This window comes from Rutidosis leptorrhynchoides, chromosome 11 (genome assembly GCF_046630445.1).
Source record: "Rutidosis leptorrhynchoides isolate AG116_Rl617_1_P2 chromosome 11, CSIRO_AGI_Rlap_v1, whole genome shotgun sequence".
NCBI lineage: Eukaryota > Viridiplantae > Streptophyta > Magnoliopsida > Asterales > Asteraceae > Rutidosis > Rutidosis leptorrhynchoides.
The window spans coordinates 325,934,162-325,951,492 of NC_092343.1; positions in this window are offsets into that span (position 1 = coordinate 325,934,162).

Below are 17,331 nucleotides of genomic sequence, written 5' to 3' on the forward strand. Positions count from 1 at the left end.
TTAATTATGTAGATTTTGTTTTGAGATAGCATAGATAAAGCACTGTTAGATGAAATTGAGTAGAACTTGAAGTGAACACGTTACATTGACCATATGGAATGATGTTGGAATGAACGTACGATTTAGTACAATATAATGACGTCAGGCCAGCGTGGTTATATTGAAGTAAATCATGCAGAAGTCTCAATGTTACTAGATAAGGAATATGAAGTGATTCAAAGAAAATTTTGGTAGGAACCACTCGAGTGTACGCATTATGGTCTGTTAGAGGTAGGAATAACCACTTAGCCTAGATACTGTACAAGAAGGGCCTTGATTGCGAAATTGATAACCCGATAATCTGTTATGAATATAGACACCCTAGACACTTAAGGAAAAAGTTCTCAAATAGGGAAAACTTTGGACTTACTTGCGATAGAGCAATCGTTATCTCAAGCTATGGAGACTCGCATGGATCCTGATTTTAGTTAGGGTACGTTTCGTCACAACATTTTATTGTCTCGGAGATGTTTAATACTAGAGCGATAGAAACCTTATATCTAAGAACATTAGTGTTATGACTAATAAGCCATTAACAACCATGAGGGTTAAGTATTCTATAGGACAAGCAAATGGTAAGCTGGCAGAGATAGAGGAGTAATTTAAGGTAGTACCTTAAAATTAACAAGTGGGTCATTCTGAGATGACCTCATGTCAATAAGACTTGAAAGTTTTATAGTAGTAGTTGGAAAGGATTAGTTACCTACGCACAAGCAGATGTTATTTGAGAAAGTTGATAGAATTTTTCGCAATAATATAATAAGGTTTAGTTGGAATGGACTTTAAGATTAACCTAATACTCATCAAATCAGGAAGTTTGATATAAAAGTTGGAATGAACTTTAGGGTTAACCTAATACTCATCGAGTTAGGATGCTTTGATGAAATAGTTGGAATAGACTAGTTTTCAAGGATGAAAGCGAAAGTTATGTATAGTAAGAAGATTTTTTGTATACCTCGCGAGAATGGTGAGCCAAAAGTCATCTGGGTTACTTCAACAACCCGAGATCCCACAATGGAAATGGGAAGGGATGACGATGGATTTCATCCCGAAGCTACCAAAAACATTCGGCAGTTATGACACTATCGGGGTTATCGTTGATCTCCTCACCAAATCTGCTCACTTTCTAGCCATGAAAGAAACCGATACAATGGACAACGATGCATAAAGGAAATTGTATCTCGTCACTTCAGCAATTCAAATTTTATACTACCCAAGAATCTTATTTGATACTCATTCTTACGCGACTCTAAGTCCTAACTTATTCTGAGAGATATCTTAATCGATAATAATCACACCATCACCCTTCTTACTTCGATATTAGTCATACCAGTTCGGAATTTCCAAAATCAATGGGTAGTTAATCCCCGTCCTCATACTCTCCCTTTCGTGTCTCACTTATAAGCAACAACTTTATACTTAAGCATTTTTGGTCGAAGGACTTATGCCCTACTAATAGTCATCAACCACATTTAAATTCAACAGTTTTCATTACCTCGTAACATTTTTGCTCAAATATCACCCGAGATTTTCAAAAGTCTTTTACTCGATTCTCATCAATCTTTTTCCAACTTGTAACCTCCGAAATATGAAAATTTTGTTTGCCAAAATTTTACTTACACTATTTTACTGTGCGATCCTCTCAAAATTTAATAAAAATAAATTTATTTTATTTGCCATTCCTGCAAATTTTTTGAAATCGTATACGTTATATAAAATAAAGTAAATAATTACTTCTTTTTGACAAATACATATGAAATTTTACTTTCACTTTTACAAATCAAATCTTTTATTCAAAGGATATTTTACCTTGAATGGTATGTGTTGTACATAACCCTAGTTTGCTAAGAACTTAATTTCTTTTCTTACATCGTCACCTTAAACGAATTCTATAAAATTTTCGTTGCTTGTCAATATAAAATTTTTCGTTGCTTCTTCGTATCCAAGTCATCATGAAGATAGACAACTGTCGAAACTAAGAGATTCATGTGTGTGTATGTGATGAAGGCACTTACTACCATGTCATGCAGAGCCTTCGGGCATCCACAAACACTTAAACCATTCAAAATTACTGCGTTACCCCAGGGATCTTATTCTTCACACATGTCGGAGTGATGCTCTATCTTACATAACTCAAAGTCCTGACCTACTCCAAGGAAATTATCATCTAGCGATATTAACATCATTAGTATTCCGACTTTAATATTAGCCATAACCTGTGTGGCATTCTGCAAAGTCAAGAAGCGATTAACTTCTCATCCTCACGCTTTATCCTTCGTACCTCACTTTTTAGCAACGGCTTCACACGTGAACATTTTGCCCAAAGACTTATGTTATCAAAACTCCATTTAATTCATTAGTTTTCATTACCTAGTAATGCATCACCCGATGATTCAAAGATTTTTCACTCAATCTTTTTCAACTCATAACCTCTTAAATGCGAAAAACTATGTTTATCAAAATTTTTACACATTGATTTTACACGTTACTTATTTGTGCGGTCCTCACAAGATTTATGGATAAATGAAAGTACTAAAAACTTTTCTGTCACTTATGCGATTTATAAAACCATATATGTATGTACGTAATTAAGTTAATAAATTTACCTTCACTTAATTTGATTAGTACATATAAAGTTATACCTCCAAATAACTTAAAAATCGCTCATTTATCGAGTTATTTAACTTAAGTCAAATAGTTTTGTGCAAAATGGTAAACGTTGTACATACTTCTAAATTTACTAAGAACTTTGTTCCGTTTATGTTATCACATCAAACGTTTAAAGGTTTTTTCAAAACTTCCTTGGTATTACTAAAGATTTTTGTATTAGACTACACCATGTATGGATCACACTTCTTCTCGCCCTCCGTTAGGGATGAAGCTTACTATTAAAATCTTTGTTAAAAACGCTTGAGCCACTTTGGGTGGCAGATTTTTTAAACATTTGTTAAGAAGTCTTTGCGCTCATGAAATGTTCCTTTTAAGGTTAGAAATGACAAAAACGCGGGCCGATAAATCAGTCTTCTGAGGTACACTCAGTGGTCACCCTATTGTAGGAAAGGCACTAGACGGGTTTCTACTCTCAATGTTTCACGGCTAATCGCAGCACCCTCGTAAACATCATCTCTATGAATCAGTAGGTTGAGGTACAAGGAATCGTTTTTGAGATTCTTTTCACTTAGAGTAAACCGTTCTTTATGACCTAGGGTTCACGTGTCTTCTCATCCGCGCATCCCCTTAAGTATAAGGATAAATTCAGAACGAACCGCTCGGGGAGTTCACTCTCGTTCGAGAACCACACCTTTCGTGCGATTTTCTTTCGGAAATTTAGTATAAAATACTTTAAGAATCTATGAATCTTGTTATCCTTTTGGAAGGGACTGCTTAAAACATCTGTATCACGGATATGGTTACCCTACATATTCCTTCCTTCATTGGTCACAACTATATGTTGTTCTAGATTAATGTTAAACCTAACTTCAACATGTAACTGAATGGATAAAGTTACATTATGGAACTGTGCTTTCTTTCCATCCAAGGATGAGTTCACATGCGGTATATTTTGATCGCCCTGTTTTCCATTCTATTTGTCAGCTTGGTACTACAACATAAGCGCTCAATGTTTTAGATGAGTTTGGTAACTTTCATGATGTATTCCATGCATCCAGCTTACTGAAGATGCCTGTAAGGCTAAAAATGTCATCTTTCCTTTTGTGGGTATATATTTAGATGACGTACTCATGTTAGCCAGAAACGAAATCAATTTGTTGATCTTTTAGGACAAGAGACTTAATCAATGGCATATACCTATTCTTACCATTATACGCTAAAGTACCTTTCAAGGTAAATAGCTCGCTTCTTAGACCACGAGTCTCTCAGAACCTTGAGACGCTACTTCTTATTTAAATACGGTACCATTTTTAGTCACTCCTCAAATTTCGGGACGAAATTTCCATTAACAGGTGGGTAATGTAACGACCCGACTTTTTCGACTTGCTTTTGTTCCTTGTATTTTTGCGAAACTGCGTATTTATGCGTACTGTGTTACTTTATACTCTGAAAACTTGATTTACGTGGTTTACTTCCATTTATATGTTAAAACGTGCCTTAGAGTATGTAGGATACATAACATGATCATTGGAAGCCTTTATAACCGTTAGTGTTATTTGACGTTTCGAATAAACCGCGAACTGCGCGCACGTTTAACTTTTATCGTAATCGGAATATTATGACTGCGAAATATTAATTATTATTTTATAATAATAATTACCTGGGTTTTTGAATACTTAATTACGCGTAGTAATTTAATTATACACAATAGTTAGTGTTGTTGGACTTTCTACCTTGTTGGACTTAAGCCCACCCTACTCTAGCTAGTGACCCAATTAAATAGCCCAAGTATTATTTACTAGTGACCCATAATAAATAAAATAAATTAATTAATGAGTCATACAAGCATTTGGATAAGGATTATCCATATGGTTACATGGGATTCTAGCATAAGTACATGCTTTAGACAACCACTACCCAAAAAGTAAAATAGTGTCTCCCCCTCCCCTCCATGTCATCAATCCTTGTCATTTATTTTGCCTATAAATACTAGCCATACTTCTCCCATTTTACACTTGCTCTCATTTTGATTTTCACACACACTTGCTCTTTTCTTTCCTTCCTTTCTAGTATTCTTGTAAGTTTTCTTTTCTTCCTCTTTTTCTTTTCAAATTCGTGGCTCATCATCATCATTATATGGAGATCAAGTTCCTTTAACTTTGATCTTGATTTTATCTTGTTGATTCAAGTATGAATCCTTCAAGAACATGGAAGATTCAAGCTTTCTAGCTTTGAATCTTCACCAACTTTGTAGATCTACTTATTTTATGATTTAATCTTGTTATTTTGTGATAAAGATTCAAACTTTTGTTTGTAATCTTCATGTATCTTCAAGACCCAAGCTTTATGCTTCAAGATCTTCAAGAACAATCAAGATTCAAGCTTTCTAGCTTGAATCTTCATATCTTTTTGTTGTATTTAAGTTTTCTAACTTATGATCTTGTCATTTGGTTGAAAAGATTCAAACTTGTGTTTGTAATCTTCATGTAGCTTCAAGATCCAAGCTTTATGCTTCAAGATCTTCAAGAACATCAAAGGTGCAAGCTTTCTAGCTTTGCAACCTTGTAACTTGTGTGAAATGGATCCAAGCTCTCTAGCTTAGGGTTCTATCACCTCATTTGACTTAGATTGTGTTCATACTTGTTTGATTGATGTAAATTTTATAGCTTTAGTTGTAAATGTGACTTGAATTTGTGTTAAGACTAAGGATATGATGTAACCTTGGTTCATCATCCATCTAAGACTCTTGATTGAGTTGTATTCTTACTTGGTCTTGACATATTGTGTATTGATGGTGGAATCTTTGTCAAGGTGATGCTAAACCATCAACGAGTTGTACACTTGAAGCTACAAGCATCAAGGATGAGAACCGTGATGAGCATCAAGTACTAAGAACCCCACCGGAGCACCTAACCTACTGTTTTTCGTATCTGATCAGACCTCCTGGGCTACTGGAAAGTGGATTTTCAGTTAGTTCGTTTCGATTAGATGATTTTCCGTTTAGACCTCGTCTTAATCCGAGTTACGGTTTAGGATCTATTGCCTTCCGAAAGTCAATACTCCTTTGTAACGTTGTGCTAAAAATTCGGACCTACTCGCACTTAGACCGTCACCACGGTCAAACTAAGACGAGTTTGAGTCTAGAAATTGGTCAGAAACTATAGGACTCCCATACGGAGCCATGGCCACTGATTTTGTGTCTTTTCGATTTACGTAGAGGTCGTAGCAGCTGATCCAATTCAGCCTATTGTTTTGACCACTATACTTGATTAACTTACTTGGCTTTTATGATGATGAATGATGATGATGATGACACTTAAACTTATTTTATGCACTATTAGAACTTATAAAGACAACCTACTGACCTAGTAATCTTTGATTTAGGTTGACGACCTTTCGGACCGACTTTCTACTTGCACACTTTCGTATCAACTTGTATTGCTTATTCACTGTGAGTTATAGCATCCCTTTTTACTTTAACTATTTTGGGACTGAGAATACATGCGCTTTTTACATTTTACATACTAGGCACGAGTACTTAAACTTTATATGCGTGTGGGTTATATAACGGCATAAACTTTCCCCTTAGCACGGTAACGTTTAGTCATTGGTATTTGAACCGGTGAACGCGAATCTTAGATATAGATCCATAGGATTTGACATCCCCACTTGGGCTAGTCGCGCTAGCATTTAACGGGTGTTTAATACTTCGTGAACCTACGCACTCGCCAAGTGTACTTTCAGGGGGTTATAAACGTTAAGTCTAGTTACCGGATGCCCACGGTTATACATATACTTTATCATACTGATTTGAATTACTGATTTGAAATGCTTGTTTGAAGCACTGAAATCGCGTGGCCTACATTACATTACTGAATACAAACAAACTATAGCTCACCAACATCCGTGTTGACATTTTAAGCATGTATTTCTCAGGTGTTTAGACGTTGTTGCTTCCGCTGTTAGCCTTGCTGTTCTAGTCTCGGTGTATAGACTAGCTGTTACGGACTTGCTGTGTTAGACTTCCGCTGCATTACTTAGAGATGTCTTAAGCATGGAACTTTTACTTTGCATTCGCAACTTATGTCATTTTCAAAACAATAGCTTTGTAATGACCTTAGTATCATGTACTCATGTTAATGTTTCCTATTTATCTTTTGTAAAACGTTATCTGTTCATGAATGCAAAACTGGTTTTCAAACAGCATATAGTGTTTGACCTTGTAATGATCCTGTTGTTGATGTACCGTACACGATGATTTTGTACGGGGCGTCACATACGCACTCGCCAGGTGTTCTTTTAGGGGGTGATATTTACGTTAATTTAGTTACCAAATGCCCACGGTTAAGCATATACTTTTCATACTGTTTTGAATACGAAATCTCGTGGCCTACATTACATTACTGTTACAATTAAACTATAGCTCACCAGCATTAGTGTTGACTTTCTAAGCATGTTATTTCTCAGGTGCTTAGACGTTGTTGCTTCCGCTGGATTAGACTCTCGGTGTTAGACTCCCGCTGCATTGCTTAGAGATGTCTCAATTACGAAACTTTTACCTTGCATTCATTACTTATGTTACTTTTGAACAATGGTTCTGTATTAACCTTTGAGTCACGTACTTATGTTAATGCTTCCTATTCGTAGAATCACGTTATCGTTTGTAAACATTTGACGTTGGTAAAGACGTTAGTTTTTCATGAATGCAAAACTTGGTTTAAAACAGCATATAGTGTTGTAACCTTGTAATGGACATGTTGTTGATGATCCGTACACGTTAATTTTGTACGGGGCATCACAGATGGTTCACGGGAGGTTGGATCGGTCTCTCGATCACATTTTGATCATGTTCAGATATATCTCCTTCAACACTATAATTATCTACCGAACCTTCACTCGTTGTTGACGCACCTTCATCGGAATTTACTTCTTCATTTTGTTCTTCAGCCACCACTTCATCTTCATCTACAAACACACCTTCTGATTGAGATGTGGATGCACCACCGACCCCGGTTTGTGTAACTTGAGAAGACTGAATTAAACTTTGTAACTGATCAACAAAACCGGATCGTTGTGTCGAAAAAACTTGCTCAAACTGAATTTCAATTTGACCAATGTAATGTGGATTTTGACTAGCCAAAAAATACATTGATTCCAAAGAATTATCGTCGTGAATTTCAGTCGGACATGCATTGCCAAAGTACTCATTCCACATAATCATCTTCAACGTATGTGTTCTTGGATCAGCACCCACACATTTATAAGTCATTTCGTTTAACTGCATGCAATTAATCTTTTGGTATAGTGAAAAACTAATTCTAAGTGATGTTTCATCACCAGTTAACCACCCATTTTTAAATGTAACTCTACCACCCAAAATAAAATGAACTATAAAACTAGTAAATTCAGCCATTGTATGTGATGAATATAATGATGTTTTAGTGTTTTAGTGATTGAAGAAACATGTAATGGTAATGGTTTTAAGATTAATTGATTCCAGTTTTAACTATATAATAAATACAATATTTTTCTTGCAAATTCAAACTCATATTCAAACTATGACATGATAGGTTGCAGACTTGCAGTAATAATAGGCTAAAAATACAGGAAAACAATAATAATAGACTGAAAAACTGGAAAAAAAAAATCAGTCCAAACCGGAATTTCATTTGCCGGTTTGCATGGTCGTGTCAGAAGACTACAAAAGTGGTATGATTAGGGCTACGTGGAGACAAACCGACAAATGAAATGCCAGTTTAGTGTGACAACTCACAAACCAGCAATCCAATCATCGGTTTCCCTATTTTTATAAATTTCATGTTTGAAAAACCATTTATGTAATTACCTTAAAAAAATTACTATTTTGAAAAACAAATTCTCTTTCTTGACTAGTGTTTTTTATCTATCCGCTCAACCTTTTTCACACTATTTCAATTTGAACCTAGACTTAAGTTCTTCATGTTTTTGAACGTGTACCCTAAACAAAGAATACGAGGAGTACCAATCATTCCCAAAACAAGGGTCAACTAAGGTTGAGAACTTTGAATATAGTACCCCGTCCTATATTATGGTCCAGTATTCTATTTTAAGAATTTTCAAATTAATTTTCTAAATAAAAATAATAACAAAATTGAATTCTATTATATCCTTAATGTATATAGATATGAGTATACGATAAAAGAAAAAAATAATGTAAAACTAAAAAATAAACATAAAGTATAATACTTTTATGATATTTTCCTAAACTGTTTTGTTTTATATCTGAAAAAATTAAATTGACCCGAAAGCTTGACCCATTTGACTCAAAATTAAGAGAATGAGTCTCAATTACCAGGTATAGGCTGAACTAGCTTTAGACAGGGGTGGTAGGTGCCCCTAGTGATCCAACAAATTTTAAACTTAAATTTTTTGATTATTTAATTTTGCCTCTAGCCCAAAGCCCAAAATATTAGATTTCTTATTCCATCTCCAGTGATACGGAATTCCTAGATCCGCCACTACTTAAATCCGATTAAAAGTGAAACCCGACAATTTCTATGGGACAAAGTGAGTAATTAAAAACTATGTCAATTCTACTGTAAACTTTTTTAAATAACATATCTAGAGAAATAAATAACCGTGACTTAGATTTATAATTTAATTTAATACTCAGTAAATTTTAATTGTTATTTTTGCAAATAAATTTATATTTTTTAGAAACATAATTAGCGTAAGATGAACGATGAGTAAAATGAGATCATGGGAGTGTTCGAGCTTATTTGCCATTTACCGAAATAAGTTACATGGGATTTGCTAATTAGGTACTTATAATATAGGAATCTTTTGTTTAATCCTAAATTGCCAGTTGCATGTGGACACACCGATTTAAATGCTTTAATACTCCACTTAATCCGGAATTAAATTTAATCAATCACAGGTAGCAAGTTAATGTCTTTGGTTGGAGGGTGCCATGTGAACATGTCTACCAAGTTTATTCCTTAACTGTATAATTAAACCATATTCCCTATATTAATTAATCATATTTTAATCTCACAATTAACTATTTTCATAAAGAAAGAAATAAGTGTTCTTACTCAATATCATATCCATAGATGCTCATCATAAGTTATTTTTGAAAACTACAATTAATTTGCAATTATATCATTTGATGTTGTGAGTGATGAGGCGTTAATTGTAGTTAGTGCAGGTTGGTGTCCTGTATGATATCTCATGTATAAACTTCACTAGCAGATCATAAAAGTGTTGGACAGTAGTCCATATTTGACTAACATTTAAATGTGATAAACATGTGGTTGTTAGAAATTGTCCCAGAGAAATTTGATTTTGCATCATCACAATTCAAAGTTGGCAATGTTTGTGTTTACACATGGGGTAGGTGTGATCAAGAGTTGTTGGCAACTTGTATGCATGAATATATTCATGTATAAATAGGTGATCTTGCAGAGAAGAAAAGAACATCCACAAAATAAGATCACAAAGGGAAAACACAGTTGATCGATAATATCAACGGAGAGTGTGTATTTGTGAGGTCGAGAGTTTTATTCTTGTAAGGAGTGTAAAAGAGTGTACAGGAAACTTAGATTTTATACTAAAATCTAAGGGGCTTGAGTTTGGGTTTAACTCATAGTGTACTTTTTCTTGTACCGGGTTCTTTTATATTATAAGAATAAAGGAGACTCTTGGGGTGGACGTAGGCAGAGTTTACCGAACCACGTTAAATCGCCGTGTTATCAGTTACTTTATTTGTTTTCTATTATTTCTCGCAAGTTTGTCTCAAACAAATTATATCCTCGCTTCCGCTGGTGTAGGTGCGCTAGGCAAATTGTCATAACAAGTGGTATCAGAGCTAAGGTTCTAATATCTAGTGTGTATTAATCTACTTATCGTATGCTTGTGGTTGCCACAGGAGTGGATCGTCCACATCAGAAAATAAGTAAGATTAATTTCACTCGATAAAAGTTCCCGGGAACTATTTCTCGGAAAAACAGTATTGTCGAAAAGAAGATTGTGATTATAGCAATGTCTACGAAATTCGAAATTGAAAAGTTAAACGGGAGTAACTTCTCGTTATGGAAACTAAAGATGTAAGCTATCCTGAGAAAGGATAAGTGTTTGGCGGCCATCAGTGGACGTTTAGCCGAAGTCACTGATGAAAAATGAGAAGAGATGGACGGCCAGGCTATCGCAACTCTTCATCTGGCACTAGCAGATGGCGTTTTGTCTAGCATTGAAGAAAAGAAGACAGCGATAGAGATTTGGGATCACCTCGTAAAATTGTACGAGACCAAATCACTCCACAACAAGATATTCCTTAAGATGAAACTTTATGCGCTACGCATGAATGAATCTACTTCAGTTAATGAGCACATTAATTCTTTGAATACTCTATTTTCCCAACTCGCTTCATTAAGTTGCAATATAGAGCCAAAAGAACGTGCTGAACTTTTACTTCAGAGTCTACCTGACTCGTATGATAAACTCATTAGTAACTTAACCAATAATGTTCTCTCGGAGTATCTAGTCTATGATGAAGTTGCGGCTGCTATTCTAGAAGAAGAAAATCGGCGCAATAACAAGGAGGACAAACAGGCCGGTTCACGACAAGTGGAGGCCTTGGTGGTGTCAAGAGGGAGATCAACGGAACGTGGCCCAAGTGGGAGTCACAATCATGGTAAACCGAAGTCTAAAAAGAAGAAGACCTATACATGCTACAATTGTGGAAAGAAAGGTCACCTGAAGAAGGATTGTCGAAGTTTAAATAACTCAAATCCTCAAGAAAATATTGCAAGCACTTCAGATGATGGGACTGCTTTGGTTAGTGAGGCAGTGGTAGCAAATGAAGGCAGAAAGACATTTGTTGATGTCTGGTTATTTGACTCGAGAGCTACTTTTCACATGACCCCTAGAAGAGAATGGTTCAAACAATATGAACGTATCTCAGGAGGATCTGTATATAGTTGCAATGATCATGAACTAAAGATCGTTGGAATTGGAGATATCATTCTGAAGATGCACGATGGTACAGTTTGTACTATTCAAGGTGTACGACACGTGGAGGGTTTGAAGAAGAACTTATTGTCTTTAGGACAATTGGATGATCTTGGTTGTAAAATGGTGATACATGAGAAGATCATGATAATCAAGAAATGCGCGGTTGTACTTATGAAAGGAGAAAAGGTGGGTGCTAATTTATACATTCTGAAAGGCGAGACGGTACAGGAATCGGAAGCATCTGTTGCTTCGAATAGTTTAAGTGATAAAGTTGCTATGACATGGCATCAAAAGCTTGGACACATGTCTGAACAAGGTATGAAGATTCTTGTTGAAAGAAATCTTATTCCTGGTCTTACAAAGATATCACTACCTTTCTGTGAGCATTGTGTAATCAGCAAGCAGCATCGCCTGAAGTTTAACACATCAAATTCTAGAAGTAAAATGGTTCTAGAATTGGTCCACTCTGATGTGTGGTAAGCACCAGTTCAATCCCTAGGAGGAGCAAAGTATTTTGTATCATTTATTGATGATTATACTAGGAGATGTTGGGTGTACCCAATCAAGAGGAAAGCAGATGTGTTTGAAGTTTTCAAAGTTTACAAAGCGCGGGTCGAACTTGAATCTGGTAAAAAGATCAAGTGTTTGAGGACAGATAATGGAGGAGAATACACCGGTGATGAATTTGATAAGTTCTGCAAACAAGAAGGTATCAAAAGACAATTCACGACGGCATACACTCCTCAATAAAATGGAGTGGCAGAGCGGATGAACAGAACCTTGTTAGATAGAACAAGGGCGATGTTGGCAACTGCAAGCTTGGGAAAATCATTCTGGGCAGAAGCAGTAAGTACTGCATGTTACGTGATAAATCGGTCACCATCAACTGCAATTGAGTTGAAATCGCCGATGGAAATGTGGACTGGAAAACTAGTTGATTATTCTGTCCTTCATGTATTTGGAAGTCCTGTGTACGCAATGTACAATTCTCAAGAAACGACAAAGTTGGATCCGAAGTCCAGAAAGTGTTTGTTCTTGGGGTATGCTGATTGAGTTAAGGGGTATCGCTTGTGGGACCCCACTGCCCACAAAGTAGTCATCAGCAGAGATGTTGTCTTTACAGAAGACAAAGATCTTGAAGATGTTAGCACTTCAAAAGAAACTATACCGATACAGGTGGGTAATGAATTTCATAAAGATTCTTCTGAAGCAGTACCAGAGCACGATGAAAATCAAGTAGTCGTTGATGAAGCTCCAGCGACTCGTATTTCTAAGCAGGAAAGGAAACGTCCAGGGTGGCACACAGATTATATTATGGAAAGCAATGTTGCATATTGTCTTCTAACAGAGGAAGGAGAGCCAACAACTCTTCGCGAGACACTAAATCATTCAGATGCATCTCAGTGGGTGACAGCTATGCAGGAAGAAATTGAAGCTCTTCATAAAAATAAAACATGGAAACTTGTGCCATTGCCGAAAGGTAGAAAACCTATTGGAAATAAATGGGTGTATAAGATCAAGCGAAATGGCGATGATCAAGTGGAGCGATATCGTGCAAGACTAATGGTTAAAGGATATGCTCAGAAAGAAGGTACGGACTTCAATGAAATATTTTCTCCTGTGGTTCGACTTACAACAATTCGAGTAGTTATAGCGATGTGTGCTACATTTTATTTGCATCTAGAGCAGCTAGATGTGAAATCTCTGTATGGTCTCAAACAGGCGCCGAGATGTAGGTACAAGAGATTTGATTCTTTCATAATGAGCCTTGAATATAACAGACTTTATGTAGACACTTGTGCATATTTCAAGAGGTTTGGGGATAATGATTTTGTCATTTTGCTGTTATATGTAGACGACATGTTGGTTGAAGGCCCCAACAAAGATCGTATTAATAAGCTGAAGGCTCAATTGGCTAGGGAGTTTGAAATGAAAGACTTGGGTGCCGCAAACAAGATTCTAGGGATGCAAATTCACCGAGACAGAGATAATAGGAAGATTTGGCTTTCTTAAAAGAAATATTTGAGGAAAATCTTTGAGCGTTTCAATATGCAAGATAGTAAGCCAATCTCAACCCCACTTCCTACTAATCTCAAGTTATCCTCCGTTATGTGTCCTAGCAGTGAATACGAGAGGATGAAGATGTCTCGCGTACCGTATGCATCAGCAGTGTGAAGTATAATATTCGCAATGATATGTACAAGACCAGACATTGCACATGTAGTGGGAGTAGTTAGTCGGTACATGGCGAATCCTGGTAAAGAGCATTGGAATGCGGTAAAGAGGATCCTTAAATACATCAAAGGAACCTTAGATGTTGCATTATGTTATGGGGAACCAGAATTTATTGTCAAAGGGTATGTTGATTCAGATTATGCAGGTGATATCGATAATGAAATATCCCGTTCTTATTGATTAAAAACGTTCCATATTAATTGATTTCGTTGCGAGGTTTTGACCTCTATATGAGACGTTTTTCAAAGACTACATTCATTTTAAAACAAACCATAACCTTTATTTCATCAATAAAGGTTTAAAAAGCTTTACGTAGATTATCAAATAATGATAATCTAAAATATCCTGTTTACACACGACTATTACATAATGGTTTACAATACAAATATGTTACAACGAAATAAGTTTCTTGAATGCAGTTTTTACACAATATCATACAATTATGGACTCCAAATCTTGTACTTATTTAAGTATGCGACAGCGGAAGCTCTTAATAATCACCTGAGAATAAACATGCTTAAAACGTCAACAAAAAATGTTGGTGAGTTATAGGTTTAACCTATATATATCAAATCGTAACAATAGACCACAAGATTTCATATTTCAATATACATCCCATACATAGAGATAAAAAATCATTCATATGGTGAACACCAGGTAACCGACATTAACAAGATGCATATTTAAGAATATCCCCATCATTCCGGGACACCCTTCGGATATGATATAAATTTCGAAGTACTAAAGCATCCGGTACTTTGGATGGGGTTTGTTAGGCCCAATAGATCTATCTTTAGAATTCGCGTCAATTAGGGTGTCTGTTCCCTAATTCTTAGATTACCAGACTTAATAAAAAGGGGCATATTCGATTTCGATAATTCAACCATAGAATGTAGTTTCACGTACTTGTGTCTATTTTGTAAATCATTTATAAAACCTGCATGTATTCTCATCCCAAAAATATTAGATTTTAAAAGTGGGACTATAACTCACTTTCACAGATTTTTACTTCGTCGGGAAGTAAGACTTGGCTATTGGTCGATTCACGAACCTATAACAAATATGTACATATATATCAAAGTATATTCAAAATATATTTACAACACTTTTAATACATTTTGATGTTTTAAGTTTATTAAGTCAGCTGTCCTCGTTAGTAACCTACAACTAGTTGTCCAACGTTAGATGTACAAAAAAAATTGATATATATTATCTTGAATCAATCCACGACCCAGTGTATACACGTCTCAGGCTAGATCACAACTCAAAGTATATATATTTTTGTAATCAACCTCAACAATGTATAGCTAACTCCCACATTACTGCATATAGAGTGTCTATGGTTGTTCCAAATAATATATACACATGGGTCGATATGATATGTCAAAACATTTGCATAGGTGTCTATGGTATCCCAAGATTACATAATATATTAGAATACATGTATAATACAATATAAGTTAGCTAGGATATGATTAATATAGATTTGTTACCAATTTTCACGTTGCTACAACAAGAAAAATTATCCAATCTTGTTTTACCCATAACTTCTTCATTTTAAATCCGTTTTGAGTGAATAAAATTGCTATGGTTTCATATTGTACTCTATTTTATGAATCTAAACAGAAAAAGTATAGGTTTATAGTCGGAAATATAAGTTACAAGTCATTTTTTTAAAGGTAGTCATTTCAGTCGAAAGAACGACGTCTAGATGACCATTTTAGAAAACATACTTCCACTTTGAGTTTAACCATGATTTTTGGATATAGTTTCATGTTCATAAGAAAAATCATTTTCCCAGAAGAACAACTTTTAAATCAAAGTTTATCATAGTTTTTAATTAACTAACCCAAAACAGCCCGCAGTGTTACTACGACGGCGTAAATCCGGTTTTACTGTATTTTTCGTGTTTCCAGGTTTTAAATCATTAAGTTAGCATATCATATAGATATAGAACATGTATTTATTTGATTTTAAAAGTTAAGTTAGAAGGATTAACTTTTGTTTGCGAACAAGTTTAGAATTAACTAAACTATGTTCTAGTGATTACAAGTTTAAACCATCGAAGAAGATAGCTTTATATGTATGAATCGAATGATGTTATGAACATCATTACTACCTCAATTTTTCTGGATAAAGCTACTAGAAATGATAAAAATGGATCTAGCTTCAAAGGATCCTTGGATGGCTTGAAAGTTCTTGAAGCAGAATCATGACACGAAAACAGTTCAAGTAAGATTTTCACTCGAAATAAGATTGTTATAGTTATAGAAATTGAATCAAAGTTTGAATATGAGTATTACCTTGTATTAGAAAGATATCTTACTGTAAATAAGAAAGATTTCTTGAGGTTGGATGATCACTCTACAAGATTGGAAGTAAGCTAGCAAACTTGGAAGTATTCTTGATTTTATGAAACTAGAACTTGTAGAATTTATGAAGAACACTTAGAACATGAAGATAGAACTTGAGAGAGATCAGTTAGATGAAGAAAATTGAAGAATGAAAGTGTTTATAGGTGTTTTTGGTCGTTGGTGTATGGATTAGATATAAAGGATATGTAATTTTGTTTTCATGTAAATAAGTCATGAATGATTACTCATATTTTTGTAATTTTATGAGATATTTCATGCTAGTTGCCAAATGATGGTTCCCATATGTGTTAGGTGACTCACATGGGCTGCTAAGAGCTAATCATTGGAGTGTATATACCAATAGTACATACATCTAAAAGTTGTGTATTGTACGAGTACGAATACGGGTGCATACGAGTAGAATTGTTGATGAAACTGAACGAGGATGTAATTGTAAGCATTTTTGTTAAGTAGAAGTATTTTGATAAGTGTCTTGAAGTCTTTCAAAAGTGTATGAATACATATTAAAACACTACATGTATATACATTTTAACTGAGTCGTTAAGTCATCGTTAGTCGTTACATGTAAGTGTTGATTTGAAACCTTTAAGTTAACGATCTTGTTAAATGTTGTTAACCCAATATTTATTATATCAAATGAGATATTAAATTATTACATTATCATGATATCATGATGTATTAATATATCTTAATATGATATATATATATATATATATATATATATATATATATATATATATATATATATATATATATATATATATATATATACATTAAATGTCGTTACAACGATAATCGTTACATATATGTCTCGTTTCAAAATCATTAAGATAGTAGTCTTGTTTTTACTTATGTAGTTCATTGTTAATATAATTAATGATATGTTTACTTATCATAATATCATGTTAACTATATATATATATATATATCCATATATATGTCATCATATAGTTTTTACAAGTTTTAACGTTCGTGAATCGCCGGTCAACTTGGGTGGTCAATTGTCTATATGAAACTTATTTCAATTAATCAAGTCTTAACAAGTTTGATTGCTTAACATGTTAGAAACATTTAATCATGT